General features: G+C 48.6%; 1 long non-coding RNA gene across 1 annotated transcript in view; it reads left to right on the forward strand.

The window, feature by feature from the left end:
• Positions 1–15,360: 15,360 nt before the first annotated feature.
• The window catches only part of LOC144144096 (uncharacterized), a 33,854-nt gene continuing 25,566 nt past the window's right edge, over positions 15,361–23,648 (forward strand). Inside the window, exon 1 of the long non-coding RNA XR_013317155.1 lies at positions 15,361–15,475. This is a non-coding gene — a long non-coding RNA (uncharacterized LOC144144096). The remainder of the gene's footprint in view (positions 15,476–23,648) is intronic.

Raw genomic sequence — 23,648 nt, forward strand, 5'->3', positions numbered from 1 at the left:
CGCTCCTTTGTAATCTGCACGATGCAATAATTTTGCGTGGTATGCAGCTTCTTGTTTTCACTTGAGTGTCTCGAGAAGCTCCGCACCTTACCCTCAGAAAGTGCGTGCGTTTCTGAAAAGGTTGTTACGTGCAGGCCTCTTCGTGGATGTTGGGTCCATCATACTTCTGATTAGGGACCATGTTTTTCATGTGAGGACTATGTCCTCGCGTTTCTCACAGAATGCGTTCCAGTTCTGTTGCGCTACTTTCTGTGCAAGTTCTTGCGCTGGTTTGGGTTACTGTTGCCGTTCTTGGAATGCCACCACAAGGGCTAGTGTCGCATTCAAGCCCTTTTATATTGTTGGGTAAAAACACTTTCATCCGGGCCAATTTTGTATTTGCTAGGGCACGAATTATGCAGCCGTGTATTTAAACTAAAAAACACGGTGCTAATGTCACTCATGTATTTATGCTCCGCCACGTTTATGCCTACTGTTTACACCTTGGGTGGTGTGACTTAATCGAGGGAGAGAGAGAAGAGACAGAGATGCAGGCCGAAATTTGGACACTTAAGTAGGCCAAAAAAGACTATCGCCTTCGACGAAAAATTGCAGCGCTTAGCACAGCTAACCCTGGATATGCAAAGCGAAAGGTTGATTTGACTGGTTACGCCTGGTTCCGCCGTTCTGTGAGCTGAGGTTCTCGCTCTTTCTCAGTACCCGACGCTAGATTTGCGCGCTTGGCATTCCGGACACTTTGCAGTGAAGCAGCTCATCGGGCGATATCCGTGGGGTGGTGAGACGTCCCTTACCGAATAAAGCTCAAAGCCTCCCGCTCCCGCTCAACAATCGGAGGAGACGGCCCGGCCTCACTCTCATACATGGCCAATCTCGCACTGACTAAGCGAACATGTCGCTCCTTTTAGCTACGCGCGCGGCGTGCCACGTGGTCACGGGGAGACCCAGGTGCGGAGGGCGAATGCGCCAAGCCGGTGGTGGTGGCGACGGCAGCGGATATCGGCGCTGCGAGTCAGCGATTCCTTTCCATGGGGGCGCCGCAGCTGTGGTCAAGGGAAGGCTAAAGTACTGGCGACGACGAAACACGGCTCGCCTAGGTGAGGGAAGATTTGGTTTAAAGCACCGTGTTGGCCGCGCGACGACCGCCTCCTAGGATCAGAATTCTTTCATGTTTACCGTGACTACTTACGGCATTGCAAGTCATAAAGTGTCACCGTAAAAGCTCATATACGACCACTGTGTACAAGAGCGAACGCGCCTGACCGATTTTAAGGCGAGAGACTACAAAAATCTGGCGTCTTTGTCGAACTTGCACAGAACGGGTTACACACAAAAAAAGACCGCGCTTTCGGGACTTGAAAAAGAAAGCCTGGCCACACTTAGTTGTTCTTTGCTTCTACAACTTATTTACTGTGACATGGTGTATGTGCCTCTTTTTTCCCTCTCATTTTCTGCCTTTGGCGTGAAGCACTTTCTCCCGCTTCTTTTCTGCTATACCGTGTCTCCGTCGCTTTCTTCTGTTTCGTTTCCTCCCCTGGCAGTGCAAATTACGTCAGCAAGCCGACTGGCACACGTAGTTCGGTAGGAGGGTTAAATCGTTTATTCAGTCGACAGGTTTGAAACCAAAATACCCCCGGCTACTCCATTTCACTGAATCAAGCATCGTGATCCCAATTTGAAAATCCCATGTTGGCGACAAATATGCTCGTTAGGTGCCGTTTGGTTGCATGAAATGTCCTTCTGGGTTCGTATTACGAGTTCGCGGTGGAAGACTTCCGTTGTTGGTCAATAATCTGAGGCGATACCTGTCGAAGTAAAACATACTTTGAAGGCACGGGCACGGACAACCTTAATTTGAAGGGCAGCGTCAGGCCATGGACCTGATTATAGCCACATGTCAGAGTTTCCCTTGTATAGGGGTTCGTTCTGCTGGTGCACACCGGTTTTCTCGCGTGGCAGCACGCTCAGAGTCTCGGGGCAAGCACTATTCTACAACATTTACGTTTCCAATTCATGTTCGTATTAAATATGTAAAGCAGATGCGTTATCCCCCGAAAGTTATAGATAGGATTCCGGCAAATCCCTCAAGTGTGTTTGTCCTAGGAGCAATGGGACAACAACAATTTTTCTTCTACCGCCGAGAACCTGTGGCGATAGCGCAGTGACTCTGAGAGCATTGATTTACCGGGCGCTCCAGCGTGAAGGCGTTCCCGCCGCCGGCATAGAGGACCTTCTACAGTTAAACCTGGATGTAACAAAGTTGAAAAAAGTTCACAATTTTTCGTTAAGTCTTCGTTTTCGTTACATGCAGTTTTCGCATGATTACTGGGTCAAATCCCGCTAGGACGAAACGAACATCCAAGGGTTTAAATTGAGGCAATCCTGCCTCTCAAACACTTCATTTAACAGAGTAAATTAACTGGGTGATGTTCGCTTGCTGGCTGTTCTGTACAAGCGAAGACATCACACGGCGCTCCAAGAAGGATAAATTGCTAATGGCTTCGTCGTCGCCCGGCATGCCGACGCAACCACGAGAATGTTGCATTGATTGGATTGGATTGGAAAAGCATTTATTACGCCTGCAGTTAAAGCACAAGTTAAGACTTCAGACTTGGCCAGTGTCGTCCTCGCTGTCGCCACCAGGGTTACAGGCCCCCGCCCGTTACCGGGCTGCGAAGACTCCTGCCTGGCCAACGCGACGATGACCGGCTGGACGGCCTCGGGTTGGAGGGCTTGGTTGTCAGATCGCTTCGCTTCTTCAAAGGCGGGCGGAAGTCTTCCTGGTGTAGAATCTACCGGGAAGTTGAGACAGTCCCAGACGATGTGCTCAAGAGTCGCGGGGGCATTGCGACACACCCTGCACGTACCATCGAGTTGTGCCTCCGGGAAAATCTTGTGCATGAAAGCCGGGCTCATGACCGTTCTTGTTTGAACCAGCGTATGTACGACTGCCTGCTCGCTGCTCAGCCCTTTTCAGGGCGCCTGGAGCGCGCGTCTGGCGAGCCGATAGGCCTTGGTGATCTCTTTAAAGCTGCTGAACCACAAGTGATCACCGCTCGACCCGGCGCGGTCCGTTCGTTCGGGCGCGCGGGCGTGTGCGGTTTCGTTACGGTTTGCGTTGGTGTCCGACACTTCCTCTGCGTGTGCCGGAAACCCCTTGATTCTTGCCGTTTCCAGGAGTCTCGGTGTGTCGTTTAAAATCTTCGTCGCAGCCGCGGAGACCCTGCCTCAGGCAAAGTTCCTGATTGGCTGCCGCGAATCACTGAAGACAGTAATGCAGCCCGGGTTGTGATGGCCTGTGCGATGGCCATCTCTTCGGCCTCTTCGGGTGTACTGCTCGTCGTGCTGGCCGCTTCTCTGATGATCCCCCCGGCATTGATGGCAACCACGGCGAAACCTCTTCTGCTCGCATATTCGCGAGCATCCACGTAACGGGCGCCCGCTTCGCCTGCGTGCACGTCCGCCAGTGCCTTGGCCCTCGCCTTGCGCCTGCCTTCATTGTATTCGGCGTGCACGTTACGCGGAATCAGGTCCACGTGAATTTTCCTCCTGATCTCGTCCGGGACGGGCATCGTGGCTTCTTGTTCGTGATATCGGATTCCCAGCTTCTCCAGGATTCTCCTACCGTGTCTGGTCATAGAGGGCCTCTCCAGCTGGGCAATCCTCTGGGCCTCGGCGATTTGGTCGAGGGGGTTGTCCGTGCCCAGAGTGTACAACTTCTCCGTGCTGGTGGATTCGGGATCTCCGATGGCAGTCTTGTATGCCCTTCGGATGACTACCTCGAGCTTGCTCTGTTCGTTCCTCTTCCATTTGTGGAAGGCGTACGTATGCGATGTGGCTCAGGACGAAAGAGTGCACGAGCCTCGGGAGGTTCTCCTTGCGAAGTCCCCTCCGCCTTTTCGACACTTTTCTCATTAGTCTGATGCCGCTGGCCGCCTTGCCGACCGAACTCTGTCGAACCATTAATTACCGCCAGCGCCACCTTGCAAACCTTACAAGAGCCCGGAATACGCCATTTCTTTTGTATCCAAGTTGTATTCTTAACCATACAAACAGTCTCCAGGCTCGACGTCATCGGGCACGCACGTTCGTGCGTAGTTCGTCCCACGTAGTTCGTCCCTCTGCTAGAGATACCCGGGTCCAAATCCTATCGTATTAAACATGTGCATGTTATTTACACTTCACATCGGCGGCCATTTCTTGACTGATGATGACAAAAACAACGAAGGGTTTTCGCATACTGAGGCATTAGATGCCTTTGCCTTGAAAAGGGGCAGAACGTCTGAGAGTTGTCTTGCTATGTGAAAGCCTTCGTACCACCCATCTGGTCATTTTAATCTACTCTTTGTGCAGTGTATACATTTTTAAAATTAAAAGGAATAAATTTGTACCTTCGCCAGAACGCAGTTTTATTAAGATGCAGCGCGTTAGCCGGTTGGTGCCCTTTCACTTTTGTTAGGGGCGTAGCCCTCTAGCGTGGGGCTGTTGGCGTCTCCTGTCGTCGTCTGAATTGCCGTCTCATGTAGCCACGGTACTAAAACACCGGGAAACTCGTTTACGCCTGGCGCTAGAACGTAACGCGTGCTTAAAAAAATTGGCCGCGTATCTGCTCCTTTCGTCGCAAACGTCGACAAACGACGATAGTCTTTGTCGACATTTGCCAAGTACTTGCCTCCCTTCGCTTTCCCGCTCACCTCTCATGTCGCCCCTCTTGCGTTGCGCTCCTACCATAGTAAGCACGCTAAAAGTTTGCTCAAGTCAATTTAAATTTACCGCTTTCGATTGCTCCAGTCCGGGTGCCTCGATGCTGGCCCTGTCGTACAGCGGAGACACGCGGGAATCGAGGCGCCCTGCTTCAACAGTTATAGAACCGCCTTGCCCTAGTCCACGTGCGTTCCAAGCAGAACATGCAACCTATCTAGTGGAACGTTTGGTAGCTGTTGCCGCTTAAATTCGTAATATGCCGCCAGAACCTACAATGGCGCGGGGGACCGCGGGCGACAGTGTAATCTTTTTTTCTGCAGTAGATGTAGTATTTTATTTCGCCAAAATCCACTATCTATAAATATTTTTATAACTGAACACTAAATATCCCTTGTTTAATAATTTTCGGTCTTGTATTTGCGCAATGTCTTGTTGTTCTTCAAGAATGTTGACAAGTATGAACATATAACCCGGACTTACACGTTTAGATTTCGCTGTGAGTATATAAGACGAATGCGCAGACTCTGTGTCACTTTGGCTGGGTGGCTGAGGTGCTTCACTAGGTTAATAGGCAATAAAAGTGTGGGGGCCCACATTAGTGTGGAGCGTTCCGTGCGCCAGGGCTGCGCTCTAAGCCCCCTACTTTTTTGTCTTTACATCGAGACGTTGTGTTTGAATGGGAAACGAGCAAACCCGTGGTTTTAAGGTGCACCAGGCTGAAGTCAAATTGTTAGCCAACGCCGACGACATCGCACTATTCTGCAAAGATGAAGGAAGTGTCACTAATGCCATAGAGGAAGTTAAAGCGTTTAGTATGGTGAAGTGGCCCAAGTGCCTGGGGTTCTGGCATGGGAGTTGGCAGACGACACCAGGATTATTTGCAGGTGTCCGTTGGGTAAACATACTGGTAAAGTATCTTGGAACCCCCCTTGAGAACTATAGGGATAGTGATCCATACTCTTGTGCACACACAAGCACAGCAAATACGGGATAGGGGGAAAAGTGTAAAGTTATCGACTTGTCGATGTTTGCCAGGGCAACTGTGTGCAATTTATTTTTTGGTTTCGAAGTTATGGTTTGCAATGCAAGTGATGAATTGCTCGTGTATGAATGTTCAGAAATTGCACTGGATATTTGCAGTGTTTATATGGTCGTCGACGTCGAAAGGGTGTGCAAGAACAAATCTCCCTAGACGTGTACGAGACGGTGGACTGGGATTGGCGCATTTGTTCGTGCGCCAGTTAGTAAATCGGTTTCTGTTTTTGCGGGGCGCAAGCGACCCTTTTTTAAGAACCATGTGCCAGGTGCGCTTAGGGCACGTACGTACTACCGCAGTCTGTAGTGTCTACAAGCAGAATAGATGGGACAATTTTCGGGTATTTTAGGGAAATCGTGCCGGAGGTACAATGTTTGATGGAATGCTTTTCAGTGCAGTACCTGACCGATATTTTCAGTAAAAAGTTGTACAAGGACTTATGTGATAACCTATTTTCTTTGCCACGGTGCAGAACATTTTACAATGCAGGCCCTGGGCAAGAAGTTCTTAAAATGGTCAAAAGTATGCCAGTTCAGGGTGGGGCGAAGTCTTTCTTCTTTAAACGCCATACCAGGACACTCACAGTTCAAACGTGGCTTCAACATAAGGGTTTGAAGTATGTGGGGTACCGACTCCACAATGTGTAAGGAACCGGAAACAATAGACCACGCGTTCATACACTGCAGGATAGCAGCCCACGTTTGGGACGTCTTACAGCGAACACTCCACAAAGAATTTCTGTTGAACCCGCAGGGCGTTCGGTACCGCCCAACCGAAAATGAAGAGGGCATGGCGCACGATATGCTAATGCTAGGGGCCTGTACAGTATTTGGAGGGCGCGCATGGCATGGCTTCACGGTGATGTGGATGCTAGGCCGGCGCGACAGTTCCTTCGTGAGAGTGTGACGCTTTATGTCGAAGGGCTTAATGTCCAAGAGTATGTGCCTGAATGGTTGGCACGCGTACAACCCCTGACCGCACTGAAATAACATTTCAACGACAACACCATCCGGAAGTACCGGATTGTGGCTTTGTATTAAATTGTGCGGTTTGGTGTTGTAATGCGTTGGTTTTGTGCATGTCGAAGTCCGACAAAAAATGTGGCTGAATCGGGTCACAGACAGACAGACCAAACTTTCTGAGTTTGAGTAGCCCTAGAAACACTATCGTCTTTAAAAAAACACCGGGACACTCGTTTACGCCTCGCGCTGGTGCGCTTGTGCCTCAAAGACAAAAGACTTTTACAGCCAAGCAGTATGTCGCTACCGCCCAAATGCTTCATCACCGTTGGCAAAAACGCAACCGCCCCAAGAATGCACTTATACACTGCACGCTTCGACCCTCCTCGGGTTTCACGTTAGTGAAGATGGCCCAGGATTTTTTTTATTTTTAGATTGCCTTTCTGGGCTTTCTCGTTCGTGAGGGCAATATATTAGATAGTCGTTTTGAATATTGTTAGCTCATTATTATTTTTATACTTTCCTTTATTTCAGTCGTGGTTTTTCGACATCTTTTCACAAATTGGGCATTTTTGATGGTGTCATTTTCAGTTTACGAACAGTTTATCCCTTTTGTTTCTGGGTATCATAGCAGCTTCGCCGCGCAATAATCGGTATTAACACAATTATGACTATACATATCTGCACTTCCCAATCATGCAATTTGTGCGTGTATAAGAAATTAGACGCTGCGGGTCTTTTTGCGGTCGTTCTTGTATTTCTCTTTGTTATGCTGGGTTATTCGGTTTAACCTTTCTCGCGTGAGGTTGGTGTCTTAGACAAGAATTTTCATTTTGTTTCTATATTTGTATTTTTACATTTTTGGGGCGTTTAAAATTTAATGATATCAATATCCACGTTCACAATACTGCATCTACTAAATGTGTTAAATTTTTGAATTCTGTACTTTTACGCCTATCCAAAACGTTACAAGGTCGGTGCTCTGTGGTGCTGAAGAGGAATGCTTAAGCATTAATCGTCGGGAACTTTGCACGCGAAGACCATAGGTGCACCGCACCACGGAGAACGCTGATTCTGGCTGAGTAGCAGTGTTAGTGTCGCGTTTTTCTGTTGGATTAATGCCGGCCTTGTCATGTGCCACAAATTTGAAGCTTGTCAGGACACAGTTCTCAATGGCGTGCTATCTAGTAGCCATTCGAAAGTGTTCATGATGAGAAAAGACACGAAACACGACGCAGTATTAGTGAAATTTTTGATAAGTATCGCCAGGGGAATCAATAATGCTTTCACTTTCTACGCACTTAAGCGGACTGCAGGGGAGGGGGCAGAATAAACGCCTTGATGGTGGAGTTAGCCTTGGCGGAGAGTCCTTATCCTAGGAAACCTTGCGACCGTCCGGCTTCTTGGTCTCTCTTCAGAAGGGGATTGCAGAGCCTCGATGAATTTTTTTAATACAGCTCTCTTCGTACGATGAGGTAAAGTGGGTAGCGTGAAGCTAGTTTAGCTAGCTTATTCTTAATGCCAAATCGGTCAGTGGGCATGCTGTGCCTGCTCTTGCAAGGAGTTATTCGTAGGCCCTCAATCAGTGTAAGACACAATCCCGTTTTCTTGCTCTCTTTAAAACGGGACCGACGGCAGTTTAATTGCTAGCAGGGGTTTCTACGTTAAGGCGTTCCGGACAGGGAGAAAGGTAAGAAGGATAAGACAGCACATGAAAGGCGGGCCGATTGGCTAGCTTCCACATGGCAAGCAGGCAACGAGGGATTTAAAGAGAAATAAAGGGTATATAAAAGATGGGGTGTGAAGGTTGAGGAGCGAGAAAAAAGAGTAAAGGTAACTGCAAAAACAAAACTATGGGCGGAGTAAAGATGGTTGTGGTTCGTTTCCCCGAAGTCCGGTGTCGATCAGGAACCCAATCGCCCGGGCTTCGGTTGATTTGGCAGGAGGCTGGCAGGGCGATGGCGTTGAAGTTCTTGGAGATGGCGGTCGAATTGACGAACTCGAGGCGTTAGGGTTGATTAAGTGAAACGAAGGTTTATATACAGCTATTTACAGTAAGATAACTGGGTACATGAGTAGTAAAAGGAAAAGTTCCAACTTCAGCTAGAGGCTAGCTCCAAGTGCGGACAAATCACTCGAGCTTCTCAACTTCCTCTAACTCTCCTATCCTCGGAGCGTACACAAACCACTCGAGAAACGACGGCCGAGACTCTGTCTCGCCGTAAGATCCGTCTAGTTGCCCGGTACGGCGCTGTACCCTAAACTTCCGACGCGATCTCAACCTCTAGCCTAGGAGGCTCACAAATCCCAACCTAGGTTTAACGGTCAAGACTCCTTCTCCCGCCGGGAACTGCCCAGCTCAGCGCTCAGACAAGAACGTTTTCTAACGGCCAAGTTCGGCCTTATAACCCCTCGAGCTCACGCTCTCTCGGGGATGCCCTTGTAGCATTCGTACACGCTTAAGGGAGTGCCCAACATCGCGTAGACAGCTGTCACTCAGCGCACTACGGAATATTCAATGAGGCGCCACCATCTTTGGGTCAACGGCCCGCTCACGGACGATAAAGTGCGCGCGACCCCGATGGGTGAGGGCGAAAGGCGGTGACAGGGCACTGTGCCGACCGGGGCGCGTTAACAATGGTGCCTCGCGGGGTGCGCGCCCCGACGCCGGTAATGCCACCTCCCCCGCGCGTCACGTCGACGATTCTCGGAACCCGGCGGTGCCGTCTGCGTTCTCAATCGGGGATTATCCCCGCGGTATTCCGTGGGCTAGACAATCTGTCTCCCATGCGTGCCGTGACGAATCGGCGACGGCTGCCGCGTAGAGTCCACAGTGTTGAGCCACCAGACAGAGTGGCGAGTTCTCACGCGCAGCCCGGGCGCCTGGCCACTGATCTCATCAGTGGGTCTTACAACTCCTTCGATAACGACTGCGTCCTAAATGGGGGATCATCCCAGCAGAATTCCGTTGGCCGGAGCATCCGACGCCCATGCGTGCCGTGACGAATTGGCGACGGCTGCCGCGTAGAGGCCACAGTGTTGAGCCACCAGACAGAGTGGCGGGTTCTCACGCACAGCCTGCGCGCCTGGCCACTGACCTCATAAGTGGACCTTACCGACGGTAATGAGTCCTGAAAGAGAACAGGTACACTAGCGAAATAGATAAAGAAAGACGGTACACGGTGTCCCCACAATTGTTCAGACAAACCTGGGGCCTTTAAAACGCAGAAATGCTTTTGTAGCCTTTTGCAACGGCGATGGGAAAATGCTGTGACATAAAACAGTCTGCGCAGTTATTGGTGGTTGTCGACCTTCCGGAGTGCCGTTGACAGGTGCAGCCTCTGAGTTGCAAACCAGGCAGAGTGACACAAGAGGCATTCTTTTGTTTCGTCCGTGGCACACAAGTCAAAGCAGGGCTCTCCGCCATGCCCATAGTCAAGGAGTAAACGTTGGTGAAAGCGACTCCTATTCAAGGGCGGCACAGTAGGGTGGCTTCGGAGCGTGGCTAGTAAATGGGTTGTTGGCGCTGAAGGAGGGATTAGGCGAGTACAAGCGAGATTGGGAAAGCTGCTTTGTTTTCCAAAGAGCAAGCGTGATTTTGCGGGCGATGAAGCGCAGTGATTTCGCAGTAACAAAACTTGTTGAGCAAATTGGTTCATGCTTACTGTAAAGAAAGAAATGGGCGCTAAAGAGACGAAGAGGAAGTGCACACATAGAACACATACAGGCGCCAACTTCCGTATCACGCCATGACCTTGCAGTGGCATGGCCTGATAACAGGATGCAGGCCAATTGGGAACTTTCCTGGGCACAATGAGCGACTTTGTTTGCACTTTCATTCACAGAAATGACGCACTGGCTTGGGAGCGATTGAAAAACAATATTGTGCCAGTGTCTCACTAGGAAGTCATACTCCTAACGGATCTCAGAAACAGGCTGTTACGGTTTTTGCTGAGGCAAAGCTGTGAATTATACCTGCTTCTTTACTGTGAATGCAGAGTCGTTTAGCGCCTACACGACGAAATGTTTTCGACACAATTTGTCCGCCGCTGAACATAATTCATTGCTAAGTTATAATACATGTAGCGAAAATTTCCCGACCTTTGTATATATTGAGTGTGTGGCCACTCAGTGATGCTTGCCTTGGGCGTACGGACAGAAAGCACTGGAGCTAACTAAGCTTTGCGACGGGTATGCTCCGTAACGATTTAGATGTGAATGTTGCAAGGCATCTGCTGTTCATATTTTTGATGCATTGTACCGAAGCAACACATGGACGCAAGTAATTTTGCAGTGTGCTAAATTTAATGCATGAAAAGAGTACTTCAAAAATTTAATTTTTCTCTTGTAATGTGACCCCTTTTCCTACTTTTTATTGCCTAAAAGATTGTAAAAAATATCTGGTGATAAAAATATTTATTTATTTTAAATAATTTACAAATTTTTTTCAGGGCCGAAGCAATATAGAGTGTAGTGTTAAGTACAAACCTAATAGAACAAGCAGAAAAGTGAAAATACAAATAAAATTCTAGGAGGCTCAAAAACAACATTCAACAACGAACAGGATTTAAACAGTGCTAGTCCAAAAATACAACAGGGGTAATTGGCAACAAAACATTATACAAGGCTAGTGGTTTTAATTTCACTTTTGATAACAGAACTGAATTTAATTACGTTATCTATAATAACTGTGGTGGCGGGAAGGCGATTCCAGTCAGTTGAAGTACATGGAAGAAATGAAGCAGCATAAGAACGAAACTGATATGAGGGGACATCCACTTTGTGCGCATGGTACCGTCGTCTAGACACGTAAACGAGGCACGGATGAATTCTGTTTTCAAGAACGGGTGATGGTAAATATTGTGAAAGAGACAGAGGAGATAAAAGTTTCTACGGAGTGCTAAGGTTTGTACATTAAGTGTTGATTTTATGGAACTTATCCTGGGAGCTCTGGTATAGTTGCAAAGAATGAAGGGTGCAGAATTTTTGTGAACCATTTGGAGTTTATGAATCAAAAAAGCCGGGTCAGGACCCAAGATTGAAGCGGCATATTCAAGCTTTGACCTTATAGGTGTTCTGTACAGGCGTTTTATGGAGGATGGGACTTGGGAGAAGTTGCGTCTTACAAAGCCCAAGGTACGGTTAGCGTTAGCGGTAATGTTATCGATGTGCATATCCCACTTCACGTTATTAGTGATATGTACTCCTAGATATTTATTCGACGTGACTGGTTCTAATGGCATCCCTTTAACAAAGTACGTAGGAGTTAGCGTTGAAGGACGAGTTATTTTCATTGCCTTGAATTTAGAAATGTCGAGCTCAGTTCGCCACTTATCACACCAGGTAGCTACGTTGTCTAGGTCTATAAGCAAGGTAGTTACATCGGCGCCGTTTTTATATTTCACGAAAAACAACATAATCATAAGCAGACAGATGAGCAGGTGAAGAGACACAATAAGTCAGGTCATTAATTTTTACATATAAATAAAAATAACGGGCCTAAAACTGAACCATGTGGAACTCCGGATGCTGCTTTGCAGAGGAATAGTTAAAATTATTAGCTGAAACTGGTGCTGGTTAACAAGAGAACATCCTATTCATTTGAGTAAACTACTGTCGAGGTTTAGGTTACGAAGCTTTAACAGTAGTAGTCGGTGACATATCTTCTCAAATGCCTTCTACAGTTCCAAAAAATGCAGTCTGCGGATAAATGCTCATCAAGAATAACATGCATTTTCTGGGTGAATTTTAAGACTTCCGTTTTCCAGGAATGGTGTTTACGAAATTCGTTTTGAGCGGGATGAAAGAAAGAATTAGATTCAAGAAATCGGGCAAGGTTAGAGAAAATGATGTATGCAAAAATTTTATAGGGGATGCTGGTGAGGGATATCGGGCGATAGTTGCTAGAAGGTACAATGCTACCGTGTTAAAAGACGGGAACCATTTTGGCCATCTTCCCTCAAACAGCGAGAATTCTTATGCCAAGCATTGTTGAAAGAGCTTAGCACGCAATATCTAAGAGTACTGGCATGCGCTTTATCAAGAACTTCACATGATTTCTTCAATGCCGGCAAAAGAATACATTTTCAAAGGATTATGTGTGCAATCTCTGCTGGGTCTATCAAGAGGGGCAGCATAGGAGAGTATTCGTAAACGGGAAGGTCTGGAAATTGATAGGAATCAGAAAAAGTGCAGTGAGAAAAGTTGTGTATGAAAGTTAGGTTTTAGGGTGTAGGACAGTCATCGTCTGAAACCTTGTTGCCACTCCGATCTGTAAGGGAGATCGCTTTGCTGTCACGAGGATTTACCGAAAGCTTTTTAGGGTTTTCTAACAACATACAGGGCAACGTGTTCTGTATGAAGTTAGCTTTGATTGTCTTAACAGCGAAAATGTTTGATTTAGATGCATCATCATACGCCAGCCATCGTTCATTGTTTGGGGATTTTTTGCGGAACGGTAAAGATGTTTTTCGAGGTTAGCTAACCTTTTCGTATTCTGTTTGTACCAGAGGGCATTGCCTTTGAAATATTTTTCTTTGGGGTATATATTTATTCGTTAGTTCGGCCACCTTTTCTTTGACCATGTCCCAGTTGTGTTGAACAGATCGTGCTGCAAGGCCAGCTATAAAGGTATAAAAAGATATGCAAAAGGTTGGCGTTAATTGCATCAAAGTCAGCTGCGTGATAGTCCATAATACATTTAGTGTTATTATTGCGATGCGTCGCATGTTAGCTGTAATGGTTTGCACGGGTTGTAGTACCCCAACGTCACCGGAGACGAGAGGAAGCGCTTAATCTTGACGAACGCAACCTGCCAACGCTCCTCCTAGCACCACGGGGAGTTTTTTCGTAGCATCCTGAAGAAATTTTGCCACTCTCTGAATTTATATGCGAAGACGAAGGAAACTGCGGAGCTGGTGGTCTTCACCAGCTTTCACTTGGCATTTTCTATAGCTTCAGCTTTGCGTTTTCTTTATCTTTAGGTTGGCTTGTCTATAGCTTTAACTTTGGCTTCTCTAAAGTTTTAACTGCACTTCTCTATACCTCTAACTTGATACATAGATCGGACACTGATGCCGCCAAGCACACGCCGTGTCTTTCAACGAAGAGAACACATGCATGTCAGAGCTTGGGTAATGACTAGCGCTGTCAATCCGCGACGCGCGCCTTTGGCACGCCTTTTAGTCGTTTCGCGCGGATGCGCATAGTCGTCTTTACGATAAACTGCTGCGCTAAGCCTCACACCACACTCGCTTATTATGCGGTTTCCTCGTGCCGGGCTCTCCCGCTAGCACGCTGACAATGCCTTTACAGAAAGCGTCTTACAAAAGTTTGGCAACGGCTGGTACACTTCTTGGGAAGCCATTTGAAGAACTTGGCCGGAGTATTCTTCAGTGAGGAATTGTAAACAAGCAATCAGGAGGACTTGGAATTTGCCTGCCTTGTAAATTACTTTAAAATTTACCGTAAATATCCTACCGGAGCGCCGAATTACACGAACACTGAAAACAAGGCACCACGTCCCAATACTCCTGTCACACGGGCACATATATGGCGACTCAATCGATCCTGATTGAGGTCCATCGACATCGGTCACTCCTACACTGCTAGTTTCGGTCGCGATCGAGCTAGATCGCTTTCGGCTCAATCCGGGTTCTCAAATCACGATTGAGGTTACCAAGCGCGATCTCAAGGGGACGGGAACCTCTCGCCCCCTTTGAGTAATGCTATAGAAGGTGACAACTTTGAATAACGCGACAAATTGTATCAAATCGCTTGACTCAAATAAGCCTCTCATAATAGTTATAAAGTTAAAATACATACTTTTTCTAAGTGCATTTTATACACCTGCAATACCGTGGGTCAATAAGCCTCTCATAATAGTTATAAAGTTAAAATACATACTTTTTCTAAGTGCATTTTATACACCTGCAATACCGTGGGTCAATCCAACATGCTACCAAAAATTGCGTCACGACGCGTGCCAGCTGCTGTATGGAGTACAGCAGCTGTTACCATTTCATTTGGCGATATTGTCGCTGTTGGAACGAAAAATCCATCAATCAATCAATCAATCAATCAATCAATCAATCAATCAATCAATCAATCAATCAATCAATCAATCAATCAATCAATCAATCAATCCAATTTTTCTTTGTTAATAACAACAGCACAGATACCAGGGGCACAGACAAAAAGGCACAGAAAGAAGGCTTGACGCGGTCTGCGCCCTTGAGGAAATAACACGGTGGAAGCCAGGTGACGTCGCAAAGGACGAGCTCCCACACCTCAGGAGACAAACTGCTTGCGTTGAGCTTGCTACAAACAACCACGCTACAAGGGATGGTCTTTTGCAAGGCTGCTAATTCGTCTGATGCTGCTTAAGGCTGTGCAGGGTCGCCCAGGGCTGGACGCAGAAGGCATTTCAAAATCCTTCTTTGGCGCCATGTGGCGTACGACAGTACATTATCTCAATCGTGATTGAAACGCGCCGTGTGGCAGCAGCGGTGATCCGACCGCGGCAGAGAATTCTATCGCGCTTTGCTTTCGTCAGGATTGAAAGTGCCCCTATGACAGGGCTATTATAATAATGTTGTTGATTCACACGGTGTATTAACACACATGTCTCAGCACGGAAGCTGTAATAACCCTTTTCCTTACCTTTCAGAACGAAAGAAAGCATAAGGAAACAGGAACGCCATGCGCGGTGTTTTTGTTAGCGTGGCACTTTTAAGTTGGTATTTGTTGCTAGTGTCTTATGAAAACAACGTCGCTGGAGGTGAGTTCAATCAATCAATCAATCAATCAATCAATCAATCAATCAATCAATCAATCAATCAATCAATCAATCAATCAATCAATCAATCAATCAATCAATCAATCAATGGCTTCTTGGCGCGTTTGAGGAATGAATCCCTTTACGGCTATAGAAGAAAGGGGTTCAATAAGTATTATTTAGTTATTTTATTTATTTATGTACCCCAAGGGCCCAAGTGGCCATTACATAGGGGGGAGGGGCAATGACTTGAAAAAGGGCGAAACATACGATATTGCAAAAAGAAAAGAATCAACACACCAGAATGACATTGGAATACCATAAAAAGCACATGAAGTATACAAGACAATTGCAAAATAGAGCGTTAAGCATTGTATCTGAAAACAAACATTGCAAAAGTGGCAGAAAATCTGGTATTTTACAAGGAGGAACACACGTTTACAGCCTAGAAAGATAAGCATGATAAAGACAAGTTACAAAGCATTTTTACCGCAAAAAATGGGAGGAGTGTGGTTCGAAAAGAGGCGCCTGTTTAATCGCTTAGGCTAGTAGGCCATAGCTAGTAGTTCGGAAAACAGAGGCGTCTGCTTGATCCACTACGCTAGTAGGTCAAGGCTAGTAGTTTGAGATACTAAGCTAGAAGCTGCTAGTTTTTTATAAGAAAAGGCAAGAACACCAGGACGAAACCGTAGTGAACGGTTACGAAGGTATGCTGAATGGGTGTCCTTTTATTGAAGATTTTCAAAAAATTTCCGGAAACATCCTCATTAACGCAGGCTAGCTCACCGAGAATGCAAGGCCAATATTTACAGCGTACAATCGGATGCATTTTAACAACTGTCGTCAGGTTTCGCTTACCTTTGAGTGTTGCAGCCACAGAACATCTAATAGCAAGGCACCTGCTGCCACCTTTTTATTTTTCTTGAACCGAAAATGTTTTTCCCCGCATCGTCATGGATTCAGGAAGGCATTCTTAACTGTTACTCAGAAGATAGAAAAATAGAAAAAGCACCCGATTTTTATTTAACTCTTGAAGCTGGACAACAAATTCACGCCATCTGTGTAGATCCTGTGGAATCATTTGGCTAAGATACCCGAAAAATTTGTTTTTACCCTCAAGCAGTATACATTAGCTCGAAAAACTAAATTGGATAGGCGCGTATTCAGGAGACCATCAAAAGAAAGTACGTAGTGGGGATTGCAGATCTAATTCATTAAAAATATTTTCGTGTGTCCACAGTGATCTGTTCTGGGGTCTTTGTTGTTTACGACTTTTATAAATGGTATTTCCACAGTAGTTGAAAGCCCTGTTAAGATCAAACTTATGTTGATGATATGCCTCTATAACTAATGAAAATGAACCAATCAAAATTTATCAATTCCGGCAGGCCCTGCATGATTGCTTGTCACAGCGGAAAAGGAAATTAACATGGTTAAAGAGGGCGTTTACTATTGTAACCAAAAGAAAACTGCACTTTATATCAGTATAAAACTGGAAATATCTTCCGGCTAGAGCACACAGTTTTACGTACGTGAGACGGACTATTATTTCGGATTTGGGGTAGCACACCCAGGTTCAGGTTGCGTGTTCAAAAGTCTATAAAAAGTTGTTCCTACAGACCTGCAAACATGCCCTTAGAAATGTTAAACAACATGCAAACAAGACTGTAGCGTGCCCTACATAGGAGTCAGCTTCGTGGTGTAACCCATAATAGTGAGCTTCGTGGTGTAACCCATAATAGTCAGTGAGGGATAAAGTGGAAAAAAGAACATCGATGAAAACTGTGTACTTCATTTGCTCACTACCACGGGACAGAATCTGTTAGAAATATGTCAAAATCATGCAACGTAGAACTGATGATGAACGTCAATATAAAGCAGAGGTTGAAACTACTGTTTCAAATTATAAGGGGATAAATAAAAATAAACAAAGAAGCAAATATGTACACCCGGTCCCAAAACGGCGACCTCGGTGGGACCATAGTGACCAGTCGGGCCGTCTAGATTGGTTGAAGCATTCTTGTTCCCTTACAGCACGGAAGAGTTGCAGAGCGCGTGCGGTTGGTACTTCCAATGTTAAAACGTTTCAGGCCTCCCTAAATTGCATTACCGGTAGCATGACACCAAATGTCTTTCTTGTTTGTCTATATCTTTTTGTTTTATATTCATTCCTGCACTGACCCTTATGTAAGGGATCGGAATTCAATCAATCAATCAATCAATCAATCAATCAATCAATCAATCAATCAATCAATCAATCAATCAATCAATCAATCAATCAATCAATCAATCAATCAATCAATCAATCAATCAACCAATCAATCAATCAATCAATCAATCAATCAATCAATCAATCAATCAATCAATCAATCAATCAATCAATCAATCAATGCATAAATTAGTCAACCAGTGAACCATAAAATATTTCATGGATTAATGTTTTCACGCCAGCTTTGTTCGCATAAAAATTGACGGTGGCGAGAGAAAAGCTTACTTATACAACCGCTTAACTGGCCTCACCAACCGTACATGTCGGAAGTGGTTCGCCGACAAGAAGATACAAGGTTTTATGCAAGATATAGCATTTACAATAAAACGAAATTTCACGAAGGCGATGGCGTCATTCTAACCTTAACAGGCAGTAAAACGAAATCGTCCTGTATGGCAGAAAATGACGTAGTGCATAGTTCAGGACAAAAATGAGCAGTATTATAACTGAGAAATGTATGTATCTTACCATTGCGAACCGTAATTCGTCCTCCACCGGGGCAGCTAAAACTCATCGAGCTTTCTAACTGTTTAGCGTTTGCTACAATGTGATAGCGGCACAATATGCGAAAGAAATTTGCCACTTGTTGTTGTCATTTTTTTATAAAAGCATCCGCGCCTTTATTGAAATATTTGAGGGGGGGCAGATAAATTTCTTAATTGGAAGACAAATATGCTTTCAAGATTAGTCAAAGCAAACGCTCATTACGGCGCAATATTGTTTATGATTTTGAAAGCTGTTTTTATGTTTTGCCATATCGTGTTGCCTCAAACAAGAAAGCAGCAGCACGTGTAATAATATAAAAACGTATAATATAGGGTCACTTCAGCATTCACGGGTACAACATTCTTTTCGCGCGAAACGGTGCCCATAATTCGGGAGAGTTTCCGCAATGCTTGGTTATCCTTGGCGTCCGAAGTATTAAAAAGAAACTTTCAGGATAGGTCGAAGCTTCCGAATGTCCAGTCACTGAATCAGTCAAGAGCAACCATATTAATGGGCGACAGGTTTTCATTTTCGGTGAAAACATGCAGGTGTTGTCTTTTTATTTATTAGCGCGTTTGCGGATGAACATAGTCACAGCAAGCACCAAAGTTCATTAGCGCTAGCAGTAAATCTTGTGTGTCGCAGGAATAGAGAAAAATGCTGGTGTCCTCCGCCTATGAAGACTTATTATGAAGTTATCCCCGGAAATGAACAAAATCAGTGACCTTTATTTAGTGTAGCGGAAGCCGCTCGGCACCCCAGCGCAAGCGGCGCCCGCGAGACGGGGCTTTTCCTTTCTCTCCCGTCTGCCGCCGTCTTGACGACAGTGCGCCTTTGTGGAAGACGGGTATTGGCGACGGCGCCGCTGCTTACTTCGGGGGTCATTGCCTGCTCTCTTCAACGGTCGCCGTCGGGGGAGCATAACTTGTCCGGCCGACTTCTGGCATTAGTCCTGGCGCCGCTGTCATCGGCTCGCCTCCCCAGCTCTCGTTGGAGCCGGTCATGTCGAGGGAGAGCTCCTCGCAGGCGACCGGCGCAGCCGAGCCGGACCGATTTTCCCGCAACCCGCCCGCACCGTCCGCCACGGCTGCCTACAGGGCCCTTATACCCACGCTTCCCAGAGGCAAACTTTGTGAAAGCTCCGTTTTTCTCCACGAAGACCGCTCAGCGCGACCGTATTGCGTAGAAGACTTCGCTTCAGCCTTGGAGAAAATAACCGACCTGAGAACGATCGAATTCGTCGGACCATTTCAGTACAACCATGTCTGGATGGTGAATTTTTCTTCGAAGAACGACATGGACGCACTGGCTGCCCGGACGGAGATAACTGTGAAAGGGAAACGTTGCTTGGTCATAAACCCAAACCAACGCGAGGTCGCAGTCAAAGTACACTGGCTTGCTCCAAATGTTCAAGACGAAGTGATCGTACGACAGCTGGAACGCTTCGGCAAAGTGCAACGTATGGTACGTGACGGCTGGCGAAAGCTGGGGTTGTCGCATACGACCGGAACAAGCAGGGTTTACCATGTGATCCCGAAAATCCCAACAGCACTGGAAGGCGTTCCCCACTAGGCCACAGTTTAAGGATGCCCGATACTCATCGAGGTGGCGGGCGGGTGGCACTTTGCCTGCGGTGCTACAACACCGGGCACTACAGCAGGAGCTGCACAACGGCCTGATGCCGCGGTGGATGCTGCTTCGGACACGAGCAGACCGAGTGCACGATGACATACGCGACCAGGGCGAAGCAGCGACCACCCGCGCGGCCCCAGCTGGAGGAATTTATGGACGCGGACGACATGGCGGCCATGATGAGCCGTACGGATCCGGAGGAAAGCAAATCAGCTGAAAGGTCATCTAATCCAGCTGTTTTTCACCATGAACCTTCATCTAACCCACCCAGTCCACCCGGACCTTGTCCTCTCCCACCACCTCCCACAGTAGAGAAAACCACCAAAGCCCTGGAGGGAGAGGACAGCGGTGACAAGGAGGAGCAGCCAGCCCGGGAACAACAAACAACCTCTCCCTCCCGCAGTAGAGGAAACCAGCAGAGCCCGGGAGGGAGAGGAAAGTGGTGGCAAGGAGGAGCAACCAGCCCGGGAACAACAGAAACAACCTCCCCCTCCCGCAGTAGAGGAAACCAGCAAAGCCCAGGAGAGAGAGGAAAGCGGTGGCACGGGGAAGCAGCCAGCCCGGGAACAACCGAAACAACCTGCCCCTCCCGCAGTAGAGAAAACCAGCAAATCCAGGGAGGGAGAGGACAGCGGTAGCAAGGAGGAGCAGCCAGCCTGCGAACAACAGAAACAACCTCCCGCTCCCGCAGTAGAGGAAACCAGCAAAGCCCGGGAGGGAGAGGACAGCGGTGGCAAGAAGGAGCAGCCAGCCCAGGAACAACAGAAACAACCTCCCCCTCCCGCAGTAGAGGAAACCAGCAAAGCCCGGGAGGGAAAGGACAGCGGTGGCAAGGAGGAGCAGCCAGCCCGGGAACAACAGAAACAACCTCCCCCTCCCGCAGTTGAGGAAACCAGCAAAGTCCGAGAGGGAGAGGACAGCGGGGGCAAGAAGGAGCAGCCAGCCCGGGAACAACAGAAACATCCTCCACCTCCCGCAGTAGAGGAAACCAGCAAAGCCCCGGAGGGAGAGGACAGCGGTAGCAAGGAGGAGCAGCCAGCCCGGGAACAACAAACAACCACTCCCTCCCGCAGTAGAGGAAACCAGCAAAGCCCGGGAAGGAGAGGACAGCGGTGGCAAGAAGGAGCAGCCAGCCCGGGAACAACAGGAACAACCTCCCCCTCCCGCAGTAGAGGAAACCAGCAAAGCCCGGGAGGGAGAGGACAGCGGTGGCAAGAAGGAGCAGCCAGCCCGGGAACAACAGAAACAACCTCCCCCTCCCGCAGTTGAGGAAACCAGCAAAGTCCTAGAGGGAGAGGACAGCGGTGGCAAGGAGGAGCAGCCAGCCCGGGAACAACAGAAACAACCTCCCCCTCCCGCAGTTGAGGAAACCAGCAAAGTCCGAGAGGGAGAGGACAGCGGTGGCAAGAAGGAGCAGCCAGCCCGGGAACAACAGAAACATCCTCCACCTCCCGCAGTAGAAGAAACCAGCAAAGCCCCGGAGGGAGAGGACAGCGGTAGCAAGGAGGAGCAGCCAGCCCGGGAACAACAAACAACCACTCCCTCCCGCAGTAGAGGAAACCAGCAAAGCCCGGGAAGGAGAGGACATCGGTGGCAAGAAGGAGCAGCCAGCCCGGGAACAACAGGAACAACCTCCCCCTCCCGCAGTAGAGGAAACCAGCAAAGCCCGGGAAGGAGAGGACAGCGGTGGCAAGAAGGAGCAGCCAGCCCGGGAACAACAGGAACAACCTCCCCCTCCCGCAGTAGAGGAAACCAGCAAAGCCCGGGAGGGAGAGGACAGCGGTGGCAAGAAGGAGCAGCCAGCCCGGGAACAACAGAAACAACCTCCCCCTCCCGCAGTTGAGGAAACCAGCAAAGTCCGAGAGGGAGAGGACAGCGGTGGCAAGGAGGAGCAGCCAGCCCGGGAACAACAGAAACAACCTCCCCCTCCCGCAGTTGAGGAAACCAGCAAAGTCCGAGAGGGAGAGGACAGCGGTGGCAAGAAGGAGCAGCCAGCCCGGGAACAACAGAAACATCCTCCACCTCCCGCAGTAGAGGAAACCAGCAAAGCCCCGGAGGGAGAGGACAGCGGTAGCAAGGAGGAGCAGCCAGCCCGGGAACAACAAACAACCACTCCCTCCCGCAGTAGAGGAAACCAGCAAAGCCCGGGAAGGAGAGGACAGCGGTGGCAAGAAGGAGCAGCCAGCCCGGGAACAACAGGAACAACCTCCCCCTCCCGCAGTAGAGGAAACCAGCAAAGCCCGGGAGGGAGAGGACAGCGGTGGCAAGAAGGAGCAGCCAGCCCGGGAACAACAGAAACAACCTCCCCCTCCCGCAGTTGAGGAAACCAGCAAAGTCCGAGAGGGAGAGGACAGCGGTGGCAAGGAGGAGCAGCCAGCCCGGGAACAACAGAAACAACCTCCCCCTCCCGCAGTTGAGGAAACCAGCAAAGTCCGAGAGGGAGAGGACAGCGGTGGCAAGAAGGAGCAGCCAGCCCGGGAACAACAGAAACAACCTCCCCCTCTCGCAGTTGAGGAAACCAGCAAAGTCCGAGAGGGAGAGGACAGCGGTGGCAAGAAGGAGCAGCCAGCCCGGGAACAACAGAAACATCCTCCACCTCCCGCAGTAGAGGAAACCAGCAAAGCCCCGGAGGGAGAGGACAGCGGTAGCAAGGAGGAGCAGCCAGCCCGGGAACAACAAACAACCACTCCCTCCCGCAGTAGAGGAAACCAGCAAAGCCCGGGAAGGAGAGGACAGCGGTGGCAAGAAGGAGCAGCCAGCCCGGGAACAACAGGAACAACCTCCCCCTCCCGCAGTAGAGGAAACCAGCAAAGCCCGGGAGGGAGAGGACAGCGGTGGCAAGAAGGAGCAGCCAGCCCGGGAACAACAGAAACAACCTCCCCCTCCCGCAGTTGAGGAAACCAGCAAAGTCCGAGAGGGAGAGGACAGCGGTGGCAAGGAGGAGCAGCCAGCCCGGGAACAACAGAAACAACCTCCCCCTCCCGCCGTTGAGGAAACCAGCAAAGTCCGAGAGGGAGAGGACAGCGGTGGCAAGAAGGAGCAGCCAGCCCGGGAACAACAGAAACATCCTCCACCTCCCGCAGTAGAAGAAACCAGCAAAGCCCGGGAGAGAAAGGACAACGGTGGCAAGGAGGAGCAGCCAGCCCGGGAACAACAGAAACAACCTCCCTCTCCCGCAGTAGAGGAAACCAGCAAAGTCTGGGAGGGAGAGGACAGCGGTGGCAAGGAGCAGCCAGCCCGGGAACAACAGAAACAACCTCTGGAAGACCCTTCTCCGAGCGTGGACCCGACGGCACACATACCATCCCCTCCCCCAAAGGGTCCCGTAACAGAGGACCACCAGCCAGCTCCCCAGGAAGGACCAACGAGACGCGCCGGAAGGCCCGCGACAGGGCAGGGATCAACGCCGGACAAGGAAACAGCGGGCAAAAGAACTCCGATGGGCCCGGCCAAGCGCCGCCAAGGTGAGCGACTTCCCCACAATGAGCCTTCCCCAACCACGACTAACCAAACGAAAAAGTGTACAACTCTTATTTACGAATGGAACTGCAGAGGAATCAAAAACGAACTCGGAGAGCTTCACCTCCACATCGACAACCTTGACCCAAAACCTTCCGTCATTGCCCTTCAGGAAACTAGCGGCAGACCCAAGTTTTCCGGGTAGATTACGTACACAGACTCCACCAAAAAGAATACATCACTCTTAGTCCGCAGCAATATTGCTGCGACACAAAAGGACACTCCCCTACGTGGTTATGAACACGTTCTCAGCGAAGCCCAAGCATAGGC

The sequence above is a fragment of the Haemaphysalis longicornis genome, unplaced genomic scaffold, assembly GCF_048455015.1.
Source record: "Haemaphysalis longicornis isolate Haplotype H1 unplaced genomic scaffold, Haemaphysalis longicornis Haplotype H1 scaffold_61, whole genome shotgun sequence".
NCBI classification, from domain to species: domain Eukaryota; kingdom Metazoa; phylum Arthropoda; class Arachnida; order Ixodida; family Ixodidae; genus Haemaphysalis; species Haemaphysalis longicornis.